The following is a 19,560-nucleotide window of genomic DNA, read 5'->3' on the forward strand; positions in this document are numbered from 1 at the left end:
CACTGGGACTAGCAGGCTGTCACACAAGCTCAATTTAACCCACCCTAAAAAATGAGCAATTTCATAATCTGTGAGGTCCTTTGCATTTTTCAATTCTATGACCCTATATGTTTTAACTTAAGTATAGCATTGCCCAAAATACTCCACTGCTCCATCACCAGTAACTCCCCCTCTCTAACATCACTCTCCATGGTTACAGAGATATAAAATAAACTCACTACCAGAGCCACTGCAGTTCCTGACCCCGAATGTGTTGAGGGAGAGAAAACATCAAGTTCAACATCTCTGGCGTTCTTTCTGGGCCGTCCCAATACACTGGGCAGAAGGAAAGCTTGAACTGTCATAGTTTAGTGATTCAGAATGTCAGCCTGTCCTGTATAATAAATAGGCAATATGCAAATTGACCCTCACACCCTCGCATCACAAGATGTCCACCCCCATATCGTCACAAGATGGCCTCCCCCATGTCATCACAAGATGGCCACCACAAGATGGCTGCCCCCACGTCATCACCAGATGGCTGCCCCCATTGTCACAAGATGGCCAGCAGGGGAGGGCAGTTGGGGGTTACCAAGCCTGCAGGGAAGGGTAGTTGGGGGGTGACCAGGCCTGCAGGGGAGGGCAGTTGGGGGGGACCAGGCCTGCAGAGGAGGGCAGGTGGGGGTGATCAGGTTGGCAGGGGAGCAGTTAGGTGTCAATCATGTCGGCAGGGGAGTGGTTACATGTCAATCAAGCCGGCAGAGGAGCGGTTAGGGGGCTATAAGGCTGGCAGGCAGAGTGGTTAGGGGCAAACAGGCAGCCAGGCAGGTGAGTGGTTAGGAGCCAGCAGTCCTGGATTGTAAGAGGGATGTCCCAGATTGGAGAGGGTGCAGGCTGGGCTGAGGGAACCCCCTCCCACCTACCCCCCGCCACCAGTGCACAAATTTCATGCACTGGGCCTCTAGTAGAACTATAAGCCTAGAAGTTTTATTAAGGTTGTTATCTACACTAATAAAAGAGAAAGATGCAAATTGACCGTACCTTCACAACGCCCACCAGCCAATCAGGAGTGAGTTTGCAAATTAACCCAACAAAGATGCCAGGCCATGGCAACAAGGCAGGTGTTCTACACCGCCCCAACTGCCCCCGGGCCTCTGGGCAGCGTGGGAAGGTGGAAAAGTGGCTCAGGGCTGGAGCGAAGGCAGAAAGGTGGCTCTGGCCAGAGCCGGCAGCCAGGGGAAGAAAGGCCCATTCTTGCACAAATCTTCGTGCATCAGGCCTCTAGTTTGCTATAAATAAAAAATAACAGAATCTTCATGTGAAAAAACTTGATTTGTATCTGCATTAATTAATGACTTAGCATTATAGATTCAAAACTTCCAACTCTGCCCCTTGAAATATCTGTACATAAAACCACATTAGTGGACCTCAGATACAGGCTGGTGGTTCACCAAAAGTTATAAGGAGATGGAAAGAAAAATTGGAATAGGAAAGAAAAGTTTTTATTCTGTTTTTTTACAGGAGTACTGAGAACATTTAAAAGTCAATGAGCTCAAATACAGAAAATTGAAAGGTTCTTGTACTCACTGTTGAAATGACCTTTCTAAATTTCAGGGCATTAAATTAAATAATATATATGGGACCTACCACAGGAAAATATTTTAAGTAAGGGTTTACTTTTGTGTCTTTATACTGCTTTGAAAACTGTTAGGGCAGAGCTATAAACAAAGTGATGTTTTCCTGTTATGTCTGATTTCCCAGATTAATTAGATTTATATTACAGGAAAACAATATGTGCCAGATTCAAAAGCATAATAGTTACTTAGTGTGTGGACTGATAGGCTAACTGGGTGGGTTAGAACCTGAATTTATAAACTGAATACAAAAAATTCAAACCTAACACTAAAGCCAACCAGTTTCTCTTTAGCACCCACCTACTGTCTTGTGAACACGTGTCCCTCACTATGAGAGGGGGAGAGAAGGGAACTTAGAGCCTCACAGCCAATGCAGTTACTGCCAACAGCCATTCAATGAGCCCCTCTCTGAGCAGTGCGTCAGACACCACCATGATCTCTGTACATGCTAGTAAAAAGCAGATCATGGTAATATTTCATATGGCATGACTTTATAACCAATATTCAAAGCTACCTTATTGATTGTGATTATAATAATCCAAGCTCTTGGAAATCAGTTATTCAAACTAGAAAAGTTTCTCAATAATAAGAAAACTATCTTTATTTTGATCTCTCTCAAATTCCACTTTTGTTGTATCTTCTCCATGGGTATGTATAATTATGGCCTATCTCAAAACATCTTGCAGTGTCAATTTTACAGTACTTTTCTGGGTTAATTCTTACAAATATTATTAATCCATTTGTCAGTGTATATTTGGAAACTACCTACTACAGTATAGTCTTGGGAATATTAATGTGTTTGTGGGTATAAGAATGTGTACATCCCCCACCATGCATCATACTTATACAAACAAGTTTCCTTATATGTATTATATATATATGTACATATATATACATACACATATACATACATATATACACATATACATATATATAATACATATGTATATATACACACACACATAAAACTAACCAGTTAGTAATAACTATGATAGACCCTTCCCTCACTAAAATTATACTTTGAAGTAGATAGCCACAATTTTGGCTAAGTTAAAAAAATAAGACTCTCTTGAGTCAGCCTCTCTTTCTCTTTGTGTCCCCAAATATGGATGTGGCAAGAGGTTATCTTATAGATGTCCAAGGGAGCCAGGTTCTATTATAAACCATAATTTATTTAAAAATAACATTAATGTACATTTTCCACTTATTCCAAATATAGAATGATAGCTAAATTACTTTCTATAACCTTATTTGAGAGATACTATTATAATATAATTATTGTAGAATTCATACAGCATCCATTATTTGGTGAATCTCATTCCATTTTTGTTGTTGCTGCTCATTAAAGGTCATCCCTTCATTAATTTGTTCTGTTACAGTGTAAGGTTCTCCAAGAATGCTTGAGGTTGGACTAATCATAGAAATACATATTGGGATTTCACAGAATGTCCTCCAGCCCTAAAAAGAAATAATAAGTTATATAAGCCTTTAATGAAAGTCTCACCAGAAAAAATGTAATCAAGCTAATAATACCAGATTCAGAATAATACCAGATTCAGTCATTGTTTATCTAACACTGTTCAAGACAGACACAAGCAGTCCCACCACTAGAGAGATAGTCTCCACTGAGGTCTGCTAACATGTTATCACACTTCCTCATCGCTTATTGGAAACATCCCAACAAGCCATTCTGTTATTATTACCTCTAGCACACCAGAGTTACTTGAGTAACATGAGGAGAAAAACATTAGTCTACTCTAACAAAGGACCTCAAACAACCCCAAAATACCGTGGCCTGAGTAAAACCGAGGTTTCTTATTCTCTTGCAGAGCAGTCTGGATGTGAATAACCTAGGCCATCCCTTACATATGATGGTAAGTATTGTCCCAGTCCTCACCATTCCCCAGTCAGCATCAGGGGAAAAAAGGTATCTAGGACCTCTGTATTTCCTCAATTGCATGACTACTACCCTCAGACCATTCAAAACAGTAGATTGGGAGGGAAAGCAATGCTCTTAATCAGACCCTTGCTACCTTTCTCCCTGGTTTGAATATGGTATCTTAACAGGTTTGTGAGAAAAGCTCTGAGTGACAGTTTTATCTTCAGAAGTTTGCGTAATTTCCAATTCTGTGAATTCCATATTTAACCCGCAGGTCATAGGCAGAGGGACTCTCCTTTAGCAGATCCATATTCCTTTCCAGCTCTGCTTCCAAAACTGGCTAAACTTGTCTGCTTTCATCTCTCTTTTGCAAAAACCACCAAGAAGAAGCCAATAAACATCAAACATATTTTTTCATGTAGTTACCATAGACCAGCAGACTTAGTAAGCATGTAGTCTGTCTTCCAAGTTATTATAGACTAAATTTCACCAATTATTTTTCAACAGTCTACACTCCGCATCATGAGAACCTAGAGTATTTGTTGCTTACAACCGACTGTTGGACTGCTAAGCATAGTTTTACTTATGGTTCTGTAGGACCTCAGTTGCAGGTATCATTTCCTGTATTAGTCAGCTGCTATGACAAAAGGCCCCAAAACAGAGTGGCTTACACTAAGAACGAAGCTCATTGCTTTCCTACAAGGCAGTCTTCAGCTTGCACGGTGGCTCTCTCGTTGGTCTCACACGGCCTTCCAGGTTGTTCCGGTTGTCATCATTTCCCAGCCAGCAGACAAGGGGGGAGAGACAACACAATGCAACCACAAGTATTCTGTAAAGAGGTGACCTAGAAATTACACACATTTCTGCTCATATTCCATTGGCTTAAACTTATTTACATGGCCACAGCTCAATCCAAATGTGTTCTCTGTCTGGGTCACCACCTGTCCCACTAACACTGGCAGGAGAGGGATTATATCAGTAGAAACAAAAGAGAAACTGGTTAGTGAAGAGCAATCAGTAGTCTCTGCCACATGGGCGTTTCAGAATCCCAGCCCACTGTTACTCCACCATTTCGGTTCCTTGTTTTAACCTGGATGTGTAAGATTTTGCAGAGCAAGTATCTCAAATAGAAACCCAAAGACTCACCATTGATGACTTTTCATAAATGACAAACCCCACACATTACACAGTTCCTGGTCAGCCTCCCATTCCCCATAATATTTCACATTCCATAAAATGGAAGAAAGAAGGAAGCAACAGAGCATGTAAGTCCATTGCTTCCATTTTGGAATGTTTGTACTTGAAAATTGCCTTTATTATCTTTTCCTTATGTTGAAATTCTGTGTCACACAGCACATTTGCAAGAGCACAGTCTGCAGATGGATCTGGGTTTTGGCAACCTTTCAGCCCAGATATTATCCTCCCCAAGTTCCACAAACAACAAAATTATGACTCATGGGAATATTACTACTCAGAAAACAGTCATATAAATGTGCCAGACAACATTCTAAGATAAAATAGAAAGCAAGTCCCCTACTGGTTATAGTTCATTGCCCCTTAAGCCAGGTGCCCAGCATACCATTTGACCCTTTTTCATGCTATTTCAACACGTTCTACATTCAGAACTACATTTCCATTCTTTACTTCTGATCAGTAATAATTTTATTTCCTAGATACATTGATATTGGGAAGAGCCTATCTTGTAAGGTCTGCCAACAGCATAGATTGTATATATGAGATGCATATGCATTTAATAACAGTGAGTCTGTCATTGAGAGACAATAATATCTTGTTTAACCAAGCAAATCTTGTTCTAGACCTACAAGGAATGGGACAAACAATAGAAAATGATGACTCTAACTGTGACTGAATTGTCCCCAAACAGCAACCTCATTGGCCTTCCCTCAAATTCCTATAAATGCATTTCTAGTTCTTTTCAGTGGACTTCTTGAGAGCTGTAAGTTTAGGGGAATGGTGAGGTGATCTTGCCAGTTATTCTGAAAAACTCCTTAAGTGGCAACTACTGCAACACTAATTAAACGAATATACTTGCTCTTGACTTGTGTTTTTTTTTAAATGAATCCCTATTTAGAAGGAAGAAACACACACAGCACATGTACCAGAAGACCAAATACTGACAACATAATTCTTTTTATCATATGGGTTGATAAATATACAACATACCTCACCTATGCGTACAGCAGGTATTCTAAACCAGTCATAGCACCCTTTCTCACAAATGCCTGTAGTGTCCTTGGAATTATGCAAAACTTCAGGAAATTGTCATCAGTTAAAATTAGTCCTCAGAGTGAAACCTATTTAACATTCTGACATTTAAGCGCACGTGCGCGCGTGTGTGCGCACACACACACACACACACACACACACACACACACACACACTGAAGTTTATGATCAAACAACATGTTAGTGGTAGATCTATAACCAGGGTCCAGGATCCCTATTTCCTGAGACTAGTGTTCTTTCTTCCACAAGGTATCATGATGGCTTATTAGTAAATTAATGATATTTGTAACAGCTTGAACCACCTTTATTTGTCAAGGGGAAAATTATTGAAAGAAAATTCAATCCATAGTTCCCTGGATGGCATTTAAGAAGATTCATTCCATAAAATATACTTCTAAAAGTCCTTCTAAATGTTAAGAAGGTAAGAAAATTGCGTTTAATTAAGTGATTAATTTATATTTATTATAGATATTATGTCATTGGGCTAGATTTATATCAGAGTAGAGCTTTTTGTACTTTATAGTATATTCATGCTTTCTTGTAGAGTTAAAGTTTGTTGATGTCAATTGTATAGGCCTTTTATAAGGAATATAATGGTCAGTGTTTTGAAAAATTAGGAGAAATAGATGGAATATGCCCTTATCTTAGAGGATGGGTGTGGCTCAATTGGTTGAAGCAACATCCCATACACCAAAACGTTGCAGGTTCCACTCCCAGTTGGGGCATGTATGGCAAACAACTAATCAATGTTTTTCTTTCACATTGATCTCTCTCTCTCTCTCTCTCTCTCTCTCTCTCTCTCTCTCTCTCCACACTACCTCTCTCTCAAATCGATAAACATAGACTTGGGTGAGGATGAAGTAAATAAATAAATAAATAAATAAGAGATTTGCAGATTTTTACTTTATCATGTATGTGTTATCGTACGTAAATGTAAACAAATTTTCCCCACATAAGAAGAAAATGAGTGTATTTTTCAATTGATTGAAACAAATAGGATTTATTCACTCATTTATTACTAGGCTTAGAAGAGAGTGCACATGTGTTTTTTTAAAACAATTTTTTCTTTTTTTTATAATATATTTTTATTGATTTCAGAGAGGAAAAGAGAGATAGAAACATCAGTGATGAGAATCATTGATTGGCTGCCTCTTACACACCCCCTACTGGGGATCGAGCCTACAACCCGGGCATGTGCACAGGCCGACGCTCTATCCACTTAGCCAAACCAGCTAGGGTGAGTACACATGCTTTATTCAAGGAAGTGAATTAATTTTATTATGACTGGAAAATCAAGTACAAAGGAATAAGCAGTAGAGAGAAGCCTGGACTAAATAGCTGAGACTATGTCATGAAGGACCTTGTAATCAATCCCTAGGACTGATTCCTAAAGCAATGGAAGCCATCCGAACATGATCAGATTTAAATTGTAGAATGCTCCCTCTGGTGGCAGTGTAGGAAATAGGTAGATTAAAGGGCAGTAAAACCCGAAATGCACTTGGGAAGATGGAAGTATTGTAGGTGAAAGATAATGTTGAGACGAAATGATAGTATTTGTAGCAGGAATAAGGAGAAGTGAAAAGATTCATGATTGTAATTGTTGGAATCTCCCAGACTTGGGAATTTGTTGGATCTAGACAGAGGTATGGACGGCAGAGTCACCAAACGGGGGAAGAAAAAGGCGAACAGGCTTGGAGTAAAAGGCAAAAAGTTCAGATTGGGACATACAGAGACTGAGCCAGTCAGACACAGGCGTCTACAGCTCAGAATCCAGGCTAGGCCAGACATCGAAGTGGAGGGTCTTTGGCATAGACATGAGAGTTGAAGCTGTGGGAGTGAGTGTAATGGAAGTGGGGAGACCTATAACGGGGTGCAGGAGCTAAGAAAGGAACACCGACATTACAGGGATGGTTCAGAACAGGAGCTTGCAATAGAGACTGAGAGAGATCACCAGAGACAAGGAACAACTAGAGTAGGGTGGGGTTCTGGAAAGTAAGTCCAAAAGAGAGTATTAAAGGTGAAAAATGTTGCCAAATGAAAGTTAAAAAAAAATAACTTAAAAAAAGGACTAAGGCATGGGGCTGAATTTGAGGCAAAGTGTTTGCTGGTGAGAAGTTTCTCCCAGCATTGGTAACATGACAGAATGCTATGGCTTGAGAAGTAATGGAAGGTGAAAAAAGAGAAGAAATTTGAGTGTGAACAGGTGAAGAGAAAGGCAGTAGCTGGAGAGGCCACATGGGCTGCTGTTTTGGAGAGGTTGTTTTCATTAAATGTACTGCGGTGACAGTGGTGAATAGCACTATATAAGTTTCAAGTATACAGTTTTATAATATATCACCTGTGTCATTTCCATTTGCAATTGCACCAAAAAGAATAAGATACCTAGGAATACACTTAACAAAGGAGGTAAAGGACCTCTCCGCTTAAAACTACAAGACATTGTTGAAAGAATTTGAGGAAGGCACACACACACAAAAGGAAAGATATTCTGTGTTCATGGATTGGAAGGATCAACATAGTTCAAAATGGCAATAAACAGATTTAAAGCAATATACAGATTTGGTGCAATCTCCATCAAAATCCCACCGGCATGTTCTTTTAACATAAGGAGGATTTGGACAGTTTTCAAATGATAGGGAAAGCCTGGGCACAAGAGCAATGCTTTAAGATGTAAGAGATATTTTGCTGCCTGTGGATTCTTCTAAGATTTTTATGGTTTCCTGTCTTATGTTTAAGTCCTTTATCCACTTTGTGTTTATTTTTGTGTATGCTGCAAGTTGGTGGTCTAGTTTCATTTTTTTGGCATGTATCTGCCCAATATTCCTAACACCATTTATTGAAGAAACTATCTTGACTCCATTGTATGCTCTTGCTTCATTAGTCAAATATTAAATGAGCATAATGGCTTGGGTCAATTTCTGGGTTCTCTGTTCTGTTCCATTGGTCTATATGTCTGTTCTTGTGCCAGTACCAGGCAGTTTTGAGAACAGTGGCTTTGTAATACAGCTTGATATCAGACATATGTCGTAGCAATATCTTTACTGATACAGCTCCTAGGACAATGGAAACTAAGGAGAAAATAAACAAATGTGACTTCATCAAAATAAAAAGCTTCTGTACAGAATAGAATCGATCAAGAATACAAGAAAGCCCACTGCACAGGAGAACATATTTGCCAGTTATATCTGATAAGGGAAAATTATAATTCTCCAAAATTTATAGGGAACACATACATATTAACAAAAGGAACATAAACAATCCAATCAAAAAATAGGCAAAGGACCTAAATAGATACTTTTCAAAAGTGGACATACAGAAGGCCAAGAGACATATGAAAACATGCTCAAAGTCACTAATCATCTGAGAGATGCAAATCAAAATGACAATGAGGTACCATCTCACACTTATCAGAATGGCTATCATCAACAAACGACAAGTGCTGGCGATGATGTGGAGAAAAAGGAACCCTCCTGCGCTGCTGGTGGGAATGCAGACTGGTGCAGCCACTGTGGAGAACAGTATGGAGTTTCCTCAAAAAATTAAAAATGGAACTCCTATTTGACTCGGTGATCCCACTTCTAGGAATATATCCAAGAAATCAGAAACACCCATCAGAAAGGATATATGCACCCCTATGTTCATAGCAGCACAATTTACAATAGCTAAGATTTGGAAATAGCTTAAGTCAGTGGTTGGCAAACTCATTAGTCAACAGAGCCAAATATCAACAGTACAACGATTGAAATTTCTTTTGAGAGCCAAATTTTTTAAACTTAAACTTCTTCTAACGCCACTTCTTCAAAATAGACTCACCCAGGCCATGGTATTTTGTGGAAGAGCCACACTCAAGGGGCCAAAGAGCTGCATGTGGCTCGCGAGCCGCAGTTTGCCGACCACGGGCCTAAGTGCCCATCAGCAAATGAGTGAATGAAAAACATATGGTACATCTACACAGTGGAATACTACGCTGCGGTAAAAAAGAAGGAACTCTTACCATTTGTAACAGCAGGGATGGACCTGGAGAGCACTATGCTAAGAAAAATAAGCCAGTCAGAGAAAGATAAACATCACATGATCTCACTCATTTGTGGAATATAATGAACCACATAAACTGATGAACAAAAATAGATCCAGAGACAGAGAAACATTGAACAGACCATTAAACCTCAGAGGGAAGGCTGGGGGGGGGGCAGGAGGAGGGGGTTGGAGAGGGTTCGGGGGGCGGGGGGATCAACCAAAGGACTTAAATGCATGCATATAAGCATAACCAATGGACACAAGACACTAGGGTGGTGAGGGCATGTGCTGGGGGGTGGGAGTGCCAGGGAGAGGTCAATGGGGGGAAAAGGAGACAGATGTAATACTTTAAACAACAAAGAATTAAAGAAAAAAAAGATGTAAGAGAGACATTGTATGTCAGAGTAGAGGTGTAAAGTGAAAGAGGAAACCTCGCCAAGCAGAGGTGGAGGGATAAGCTTTCGAGAGCAAGAGAGACATTGTCACAGAAGGGAAGGTGGAAAGAGGGTGTAAGAATGGAGCAATGAGTTTGTAGTAGATTTACTCACAACTAATCTCTGTTCAAAGCAGAAGGAGACATTATCTGCACAGAGTATTGAGAAGAGAGTAGGAGGAGCACATAGGAAATTTTGAGAAAAGTAGAGAATCTGGGAAACACCCATGTGAAAAATGGGAGAGAGCTGACTATGGAAAGGAAGTGGAGTTGTTCTAATCTACCATTTTATTTGGCACATAGTTAAAATTTAATTGAATTAAGTAATCATTAAGAATAGATGAGAAACTGCTTAAGTAAATTTAAAGTACCCTAAATTAATTTTAAGTAATGATTGCAAGTGGTTTTAAAACAGTTGATCAACAAGTATACAGTACTTTAAAAATATAAATTAATGAGAGAACAAGTATAAATCAGCATTTTACTTGAACATAATTATTTTCCTATTTTTGCTCATTTTCCTACAATTAGGAGAATGACAAGCCCCATAATAAGATATACATGTAAGAAGTATGGGTTCATTCTCATTTCAAATTACATTTGTCAATGTAAAAACATTCAAACCTGTAAAGAATTTTTGTGAGTTTATTTGAGCCAAACTGTCCACAATTGCTGAGAACCAGAATCTCAACATATTGGGATAATGCTCCAGAGAATGGCAGTTTTATATATATGTACATATATATACATACACACATTACAATCAAAGGAGGAGACATAAGTGGGTTACATGAAATCCATTGGTGATAGATTAGGGAGGAGGGAAAAGCAAATTGGGGGAAACCTCTGGGAATAGATAAAAAGTAAAATGATAGACACATACTTCTTTTACTTAGGTCAGTACAGGATAGTTAACAGTCAACAATGAACTCAATAACAATGAGGGGATTTGTGGTATCTGTCCTGGCACCCAGGGCATTGGGTTGTACCCTGAGGGGTCCAGAAAAAAAGAAGTTACAAGTTACCCTGACATTTCACAGGTATGTTATCTTAGATGCAAATAGGCAATAAGCTCTGTAAAGGTAAAGATTGACCTTTGTCAGGGAAGATACCAGCCTAGGAAGTGACTACCCATAGTTAAAGTTTTCATTTCAGATCATCTTTTGTGGTTACTTGAGGTCTTTGAGTTTGCAAGACCGCTAAGCAGGCCTTCCCGAGCTTGTCAGGTTAGCATGTAGCCCCTTTTTTGTCCACACAATTAAGAAAGATGTGAAAACATAATAGAATTAGAAGACCAGATGTCTAGATTCCCAATGATCAGGTCTAGAGAAATATTGTTCCCAGCTTTATGTGCTCCAATTACCCAACAGACATCTGCTGAGCATAGACCCTGTGTCAGATGCCAGGCTAGGCGGTGGCACAACATAAAAGGGATATCACTTACGCTTGCAAAATGTTCACAGTCTCATGGTAAGTTCATGGCTCTTTCATCTCCATGTAATGTGGACTAAGCATATTTTGAGACTTTTACCAGAGTTTCCTCATTGTGTTTACTTATCCTCCTCCTCCCCCATCCCTTGTACTAGTATATGAAAGCATTTAGAAGATTCTTTTCTGGGGAATCTTACCAGCTCAAGAAAGAAAGCCTAAAGATACCATCTAAATTTCCTGATTAAATGTCTCCTTCAGGTCTCCCAGCAATTAAGTGAACTATCAACAGATCCCACCCTCAGGCATACAGCTTCAATCAGCTGTATAGCTCCCCTCATCTAAATATGAGGAGAGATACAAAGATCACCAGACATCTAAGAAGTGTGTGTGTGCGTGTGTGTGTGTGTGTGTGTGTGTGTGTGTGTGTGTGTGTTTTAGAAGGGGAGTTTCAAGAGAGTCATGGAGAATTGTACAATTACAACTGAGGGTTACTTACATTATTTTATAAAATTGTCAATATATTTCTATATGAAGATCCAATGAATACAGGCTCTACAACAGGGGTCAGCAAACTACAGTCCATGGGCCAAGTCCAGCCTACCCACCCACAATTTTTATAAATAAACTAGAGACCCAGTGCACGAATTCGTGCACCAGTGGAGTCCCTCGGCCTGGCCTGAGGGATTTGGCCGAAACCGGCTCTATGACATCCCTCTAGGGGTCCTGGATTGCAAGAGGGTGCAGGCCAGGCCAAGGGACCCCACCGGTGCACAATCAGGGCCGGGGAGGAATGTGGGAGGTTGGCCAGCCAGGGGAGGGGCCGAGGGAGGGCTCCAGGGCCTGTCCGGCCTGTCTCACTCAGTCCCAATTGGTCAGACCCCTGCAGCAAGCTCACCTACTGGTCAGAGCATTTGCCCCCTGGTGGTCAGTGCATGTCATAGCAAGCAGTTGAACAGCCTTAGCATATCATTTGCATATTATGCTTTGATTGGTTGAATGGCCGATGTGCCAACTGGACACTTAGCATATTAGGCTTTTATTATATAGGATTATATAGGATTTTTTATAGAAACACCACCATGCTCATCTTTACATATTACCTATGGCTGCATTCACACTACAATGGTAAAGTTGAGTAGTTGAGATGGAGACCATATGGCCCACAAAGCCTAAGTAGCTACTATGGGCCCTTTCAAGGTTTGTAGAGCTCTCTTCTACGAAATAGGTCATTTGAATAGTTCTTCAATCAGTCATTTTTTTTTTTTTTTTTTTTAGTGCTCACTATATGAAGGGAGAAACAAAGGTGATTAAGACATGGATTCCATCCTCAGGCAACTTACAATTTTATAAGAAAAATTATAATATTTATCTATATAGCCATATTAGGGAGTAGATAGTGAGAAGTGCTATGTGGGGTGCAGATAGCATGCTATGGTTGTCAGACAGCATAGGAACTCAGGGAAGATCCCTAAAGTAGATGATATTTAAGTTAAAACTTAAAGATTAGATGTGTCTTTGAAATCCTTAGCCCCTTTGAAGTGCTTTAGACAGTTACTTGAAATTTTTCATCCAAATGTTTAAAAAATAATAATAATAATCCTGTGATTTAAAAATATATTTTAGCCCAGCTGGCATGGCTCAGTTATTGAGCCTCAACCTATGAACCAGGATGCTGCAGTTCCATTCCCAGTTGGGGCACATGCTCAATCCCAGTGTGGGGCATGCAGGAAGCAGCTAAGCAATGATTCTCTCTCATCACTGATGATTCTATCTCTCCCTACCTCTCTGAAATCAATCTACACTAATAAAAGAGAAATATGCAAATGGACCATACCTCCACGACACCCACCAGCCAATCAGGAGTGAATATGCAAATTAACCCAACAATGATGTCGGGTTAATTTGCATACGCAGGCGCAGAGTGAAGACTGAAGGCTCTGGCCAGAGCGAAGACTGAAGACTGACAACTGAAGACTGAAGACTGACGACTGAAGACTGAAGACTGAAGAGGCTTGGCTTCTCCACTGCAGCCGGAGCGAAGGCCTGGGTCCCAGGTGCCAGAGGAAAACCAGTGCTGGCAGCCAGGGGGAAGGAAGGCCTATTGCATGAATCTTCGTGCAACGGGCCTCTAGTTTAAAAATATATAAAAATATACCATCTTTTATACAAGTTCTTTTTATGTTTATTTAATTTCATTTCTATTTAATTCTTATTGTCAAAGACCTTGAAAAATTTGTCTAAGGAATCTGACAGTGAATTAACATAACGTTCTCTACAATACTGTGATTTGGGTAACAATCATTTATTATGAAATACTGTCTGGCAGGAGAGAAGAAATGGTTAGGTCAAAGTAATTACAGCCAGGCTGTCTTCTAATCACAAGGTACCTTGACTATTTGACATGAATCTAATTTCATAAAACATGTCATTCATTATTGCTGGTATGAAAGAATATTTTTAAAAGAGCACTGTAGTTCTATAAGCAACAGAAGACTAAAATCTTATTTTCAATGGTTCAAGTTTTAAATTATATTAGAAGCAGAGATGAACATCTTTTCTGAGCTCTATATACATGAGTAAGTTGTTCACCCATATGTCTTGAATGATGGCTTGCTCCTTTCTTTTAAAACATACCAGCCAATGATTGCAAGCTTCACAATAGAGGGACAATCTCCTGTTGAGAGGGGAGTCCCAGCTCTCATCTCAAGATCCCTCTTCGAACATTCCTGCCACCACCTTGCTGGCTTCAAGCACTGACCACCACTCATAACCAACAACACAGAAGAAAAAAAAAACCTGAAAATTCACCAAGACTTTAAAAGACTCTAGGACAACAAGGAACTAAACACAGAGTATTACATAAAACTAAATAAATAACAGCTCACCAGGACTCTGAGGCACCGTGCCATCCTCATGTACTCCTGGAGAGAAAATGGGGCCACCGTTCCCCCATTAAATCCCTTCACACCTGCTCTTTTTTCCTCCCCACTTCTAAGAGATACAATCATTTCACCATGAGAGAATTTCCTCACTATTGTGTCCAAGATGGATACAAATCAATGATTTTAAATTAAAATACTATTTGAAGAGTTATTTTAATATAGATATGTCAATATTTGCCATTATTGCTGTGGTGTGATTCTGGAAAAGACAGTATTAAACAAGCTCAAAAAGTAAGTTGTAACCTCAGAAACAAGATAATAATTAGGTGTGGGTTATCTGTCAAGGAATTATCATTAAATCAGTCACATACACAACCAATTGTATGTAATTAAGGGCTGGTATTGATGCAAAGTGTTGCCTGCTGCATTTTTTCTTCTAAGTTGTGTGACTGAGCCTCTCAGGCTAGCCATTTCTTCCTCTAATGTTTACAAATGGAATTCCAGAGAAATAATACTACAGAGTTTCTCAGAGATTAGGGGTGGATGTGTCCATACTGACAATGCCTTCTATGTGCATGTTCAAGACCTGGTAACATATATGTGCCAGGCTATAACATGTAAAATTTGGAATCATTAAGGATTAATGAGAAGATTCATGGATACAAAATCTTTGTTCTAATTCCAGCTTATTTTTAGCCCTTATTTTTTTTCTTTCCTTTTCTTTTACTCAATAGATCTTTATTTTGAGTAACCAGCAGTGCTGCTATCTCTAATTCAAATCCAACATCCCAGGGTTCTTCCTTAACTTCTCCCATTCCATATTTGTATTCCCCTTCTCCCACAATGAAAATTCTTGTTCTACCACTCTCCCCAATCTACATGTTTAATCATTTGCTGTGTCGTACTACTCAAGCAAAATATTGATGTAAGTTTGAGACTTACATCAATATCACTAGCAACAGCAAACCTAAGAAGAGCTCAAGAGTGTTTTGTAATTGTTTTTGTCCTTTGGAATATATTCCTCTATGTATCTATGATCAAAACACTGTGTTGAAAAGTTACTTGAATTCCTTTTTCTGTGTATGATGATATCAACTTTATACATAATAAGTATGGATTGTATTTATATTCAGTTTTAGTATTTGTTTGCTTTTTAAATTTTACATGAATATATAAAGTATTACAAAAGTCAGAACTATGTAAAAGTAAATTCATAGAATTCTAGTTCCCAGCCTTATCCCTTACTCAATTCTCACCTGCCTGCTATGGAACCACTTACATTAGTTTCTAGTTTATCATTGTTGTGTTTCTTTTTTTAAAAACTAAGCAACAGCCCAAGCTGGCCTGGCTCAGTAGTTGAGCGTCAACCTATGAGCCAGGAGGTCATGGTTCGATTCCCAATCAGGGCATATGCCCAGGTTGCAGGCTCGATCCCCAGTGTGGGGTGTGCAGGAGGCAGCCAATCAATGACTCTCTCTCTCATCATTGATGTTTCTCTCTCTCTAGACTTCTCCCTTCCTCTCTGAAATCAATAAAAATATATATTTTTTTAAAAAAAAGAAAAACTAAGCAACATGTGTGGGGGATGGGGTCTCATATTTATTTATTCTTTATTACAAAAAGAGTAGTTTGCTCTACCTACCCCTTTCGCACCTTGCTTTCTTTATTTCACAATATATCCTGGAATTCATACTATAGAGTTTTATAAAGATCTTGTCATTATTATGGTGGGAAATTACTCCATTTTGTGGCTCTTCAACTAATCTAACAATGGATATTTAGTTTGTTTTCAGTATTTTACTAATACAAGTCATTTTGCCATGAATAGTTTGGGACATTTTTATTTTGTATTTCTAAGATGTATCTTCAGAGGCTAACTAATATTTTTAGTATTTGGCGTAATAGATGGTTAAATGCTAGAGAAATAATTAGGATTGTGGGATAGTTTTCTACACAATATCCAATTTCTTCTACCTACTAATAGAATTCTGGTTTAATTATAGACCTCAACATACCAGCTGGAAGACTATACTCCCTACTCATGCTTAGGGAAGCAGACTCAACAGGGAGGAGATCCTTTCTGCCCTTCTGCTCCCTGCATTCTTTCTGTATAAAATTCAGACAAGATGTCTAGAACCCCAGCTGCCACTTTGTACCATGAGGTAACCTAAAAAAGGTGAAATCTCAGTAAAAAGGATGGCATAGTGGACAAATTGTAGACTGAATTCTGGGCCCAAATTGCCTGCCTCCAGACTTCTTTTATTTCTATATTGCTTGTGCTATGTATTTGGATTTTTCTTATAAACAGCCAAATAAAATCTTAGTGATGCAGAACCTGGTCCTGAAAGTGTCGTGCTACTAAGAACTTAAACCAACATACGTCAAGGCTTATGGAGGCAAATCATCTGGGAAGCTGGCGATCCTCAGAATGAGGTAGCAAAACACTTAGTTAAATACTTGCCTCTGTACTTTGGAAGAATGCCCATGTGCTGATCAAGACTTCAGTGTTCAGGGAAATGGTTGGAATATTCATAACGATTCATGTGTTGGCTCTTTCTCATCACTTTTAGCAGAACCTACAATGGAGAAATAAACTCAGACCAGAGCTATCAAGTCTGCAAACTGAGGTTAAAAGAACCATAGACTTAGCAAGGAAAGCGTTCTCTGCCCGAGGTCTGCAATCTGAGTTGAATGAGAGGCCCCTGGTTCAAAGCCTCCAAGCTGGAAGAGCAACCACTGCTTCTGTGTGTTCAGCCAGAGCCGCAGGAACAAGTGTCTGTACAACTACAGCCTTAAAGGGATTTCAGATGGAAAGTGCATCTGCTGGTAATGACAAGACTGAAGATGTGACTTCCTGCTGGAGCCATTATTTCAAATGTCCTCAAAACTTCAGCCTTGAAGTTGAGAGTGTTGAAGAGCACGTCAACACCTAAGCTAAAGGATAAAAGTCTTCAGGCTTTAGAATTCTGTATCTACAGGAGAACGGTCATAATGCTGAAGCAGCCCAGGGCTGTGACCATGAAAACTGTCCCTGCCTCCTTGACTTCTATCTTCCAGAGGAAAACCAGCTGTGACTAATGATCAAGTGTCTACCCTAAATCAGTTATCTCAGAAATGCCGCAAGGGAGGAAATCTGTTATTGGCTTTCTTCTTCCTAAGACCAGGAGGAGGTCAGGATGTCTAGCTGCTTGAATGAACTAACAAGTTCACTAAACCAGAACATTCCTCTGGCTGGGCCCTCCTGACCAATACACTGCTGACCAATGCAACATTACCTCATAATCCCTGATACTTTTAGAGCCAAAAGTATCCTTCAACTCTTTTCAAGGGAAGGGAAAATATATTCAAAAGAAAACATCTATGCCAAGGTTAAAGTCTGCTTTGCCTTTTTCAAATAAATCCCCTAGATGAGATCATTGCAAGGCTAAATTGAAGAGATATTGCTTACAGACTTCATGAAGGAGATGAACTTGAAGGAGGGGTAGAATTTAAATTAACTGTGATTTATTTCAAGTGGGATACACAGGTTGCACAAAGGGTTGGTATAGAGAAAGCTCATCACCTGTCCAAAGAACCCTGGGCTGGCTTGGCTGAAGCTTGAGGCACAGGTAAAGGGATACATTTGGGCAGGGTGTTGAGTGCAAGGCTAAGACATTTGGACTTTGTCCTGTAAAAAAAAACAATGGGTAATGTTTGCATCTAATTGTTTTTTGTATGAGTTATATAACAATGCCCAAAGTTAAGTCATGGTATTAGCTAGGACCCAGAGCAAGCAGCACAAGTTCAACTAAGGAGAGTGAATAAGCAAAATGGAATAAATCAGTGGCTAAGCTAGCAAGCCACTTCAGTGCTCACCAGCACCGGCTGCGATGGGAGGCTGAACCAAGGTCAGCTCTGCTTTTTTGAAAAACTCTTCCATTTGTATCTCTACAGAATTAGACTAGCCCGACTACATGATCCTTGCCAATAGAGACTTTTTAAATATTGGTTTGTTGGTTTGTTTGTTAGTAGGTCAGCATTCAAGTACTTCTAGGAACATCAAGAGTCAGATTTCTGACTTGTCCATCTAGATCAAAATCTGTTCAAACGCATGGCCCAGTGACTATTTATGAATTTATTGAGAATAACTAATGAAATACAAGGGCAGAAGCTCTTCTAAGCTTACTAAGCAACCTTGAATTTTTAGTATCAATTTGTATAGTACTCTCTATAATCTTATTTGACATAAGATACAAAATATTGTCTTTATCTGGTCTCATTTATGCCCATCAGATTGTGTCACCTCAATCTGGCAATGTACTATGATTTCTCTGAATTTTAGATGTGACACTGAAATGTGGCATAATCTCAGGTGACTTAGAACAACCATTATATCCACATCAGTCCAGTCATATCAGCCTCTTAACTGTCAGCTCCAGGTTATAAATTTTATCTACCAGTTCATGAAGCTGGGTCACAGAGAGGTAACATCAGTCATGGCGTTAAAAAGGGGTTAGAAGCAAAGATGGATTCAAGTGTAAAGAGAGTATTAAAAATAATGAGACAACAAAAAAGTATTATCAATGCCTCTCTAAGCAATGGAATAAGTTATCAGAACATGATTGCAATAGGAGTATTACTACATCGCCCCTCCCTCCCCCGTTTATCTTCCACCTCTATCCTATTTGGTACAGTACACCCTTTGACGTGATGCTTTGCCAAGGGCAAAGATAGTTTGTGTTGGTGCTTTTCTGCCTCTAGAGGGAAAGCAACGGTGAGTATCATTTGAAGGTAGACAGCGTCAGATTTGTTCTGTGAGAGCCCTTGCACACTGCAGAGATTTGATAAAAACTTTAAAAATAGAAGAAACCTACTATCAGTGGTACCATCGAGCTCAACGTCCATGGTTATACTGAGAACAAAAATTCTAACTCCATGATTCCGGAGTTTGTGTTCCCATAGATACATGAAAACCCTTCTGAACGCAGGCATCGGATCAGCTTGCCCTAAGCTCATAAAGAAGGTGAGCGTTCCCATTACCTTTTTTCCACCACAAAATAATACTTTCTATTTCTAAAAG

The sequence above is a fragment of the Eptesicus fuscus genome, chromosome 10, assembly GCF_027574615.1.
Source record: "Eptesicus fuscus isolate TK198812 chromosome 10, DD_ASM_mEF_20220401, whole genome shotgun sequence".
In the NCBI taxonomy this organism is placed as follows: Eukaryota; Metazoa; Chordata; class Mammalia; order Chiroptera; family Vespertilionidae; genus Eptesicus; species Eptesicus fuscus.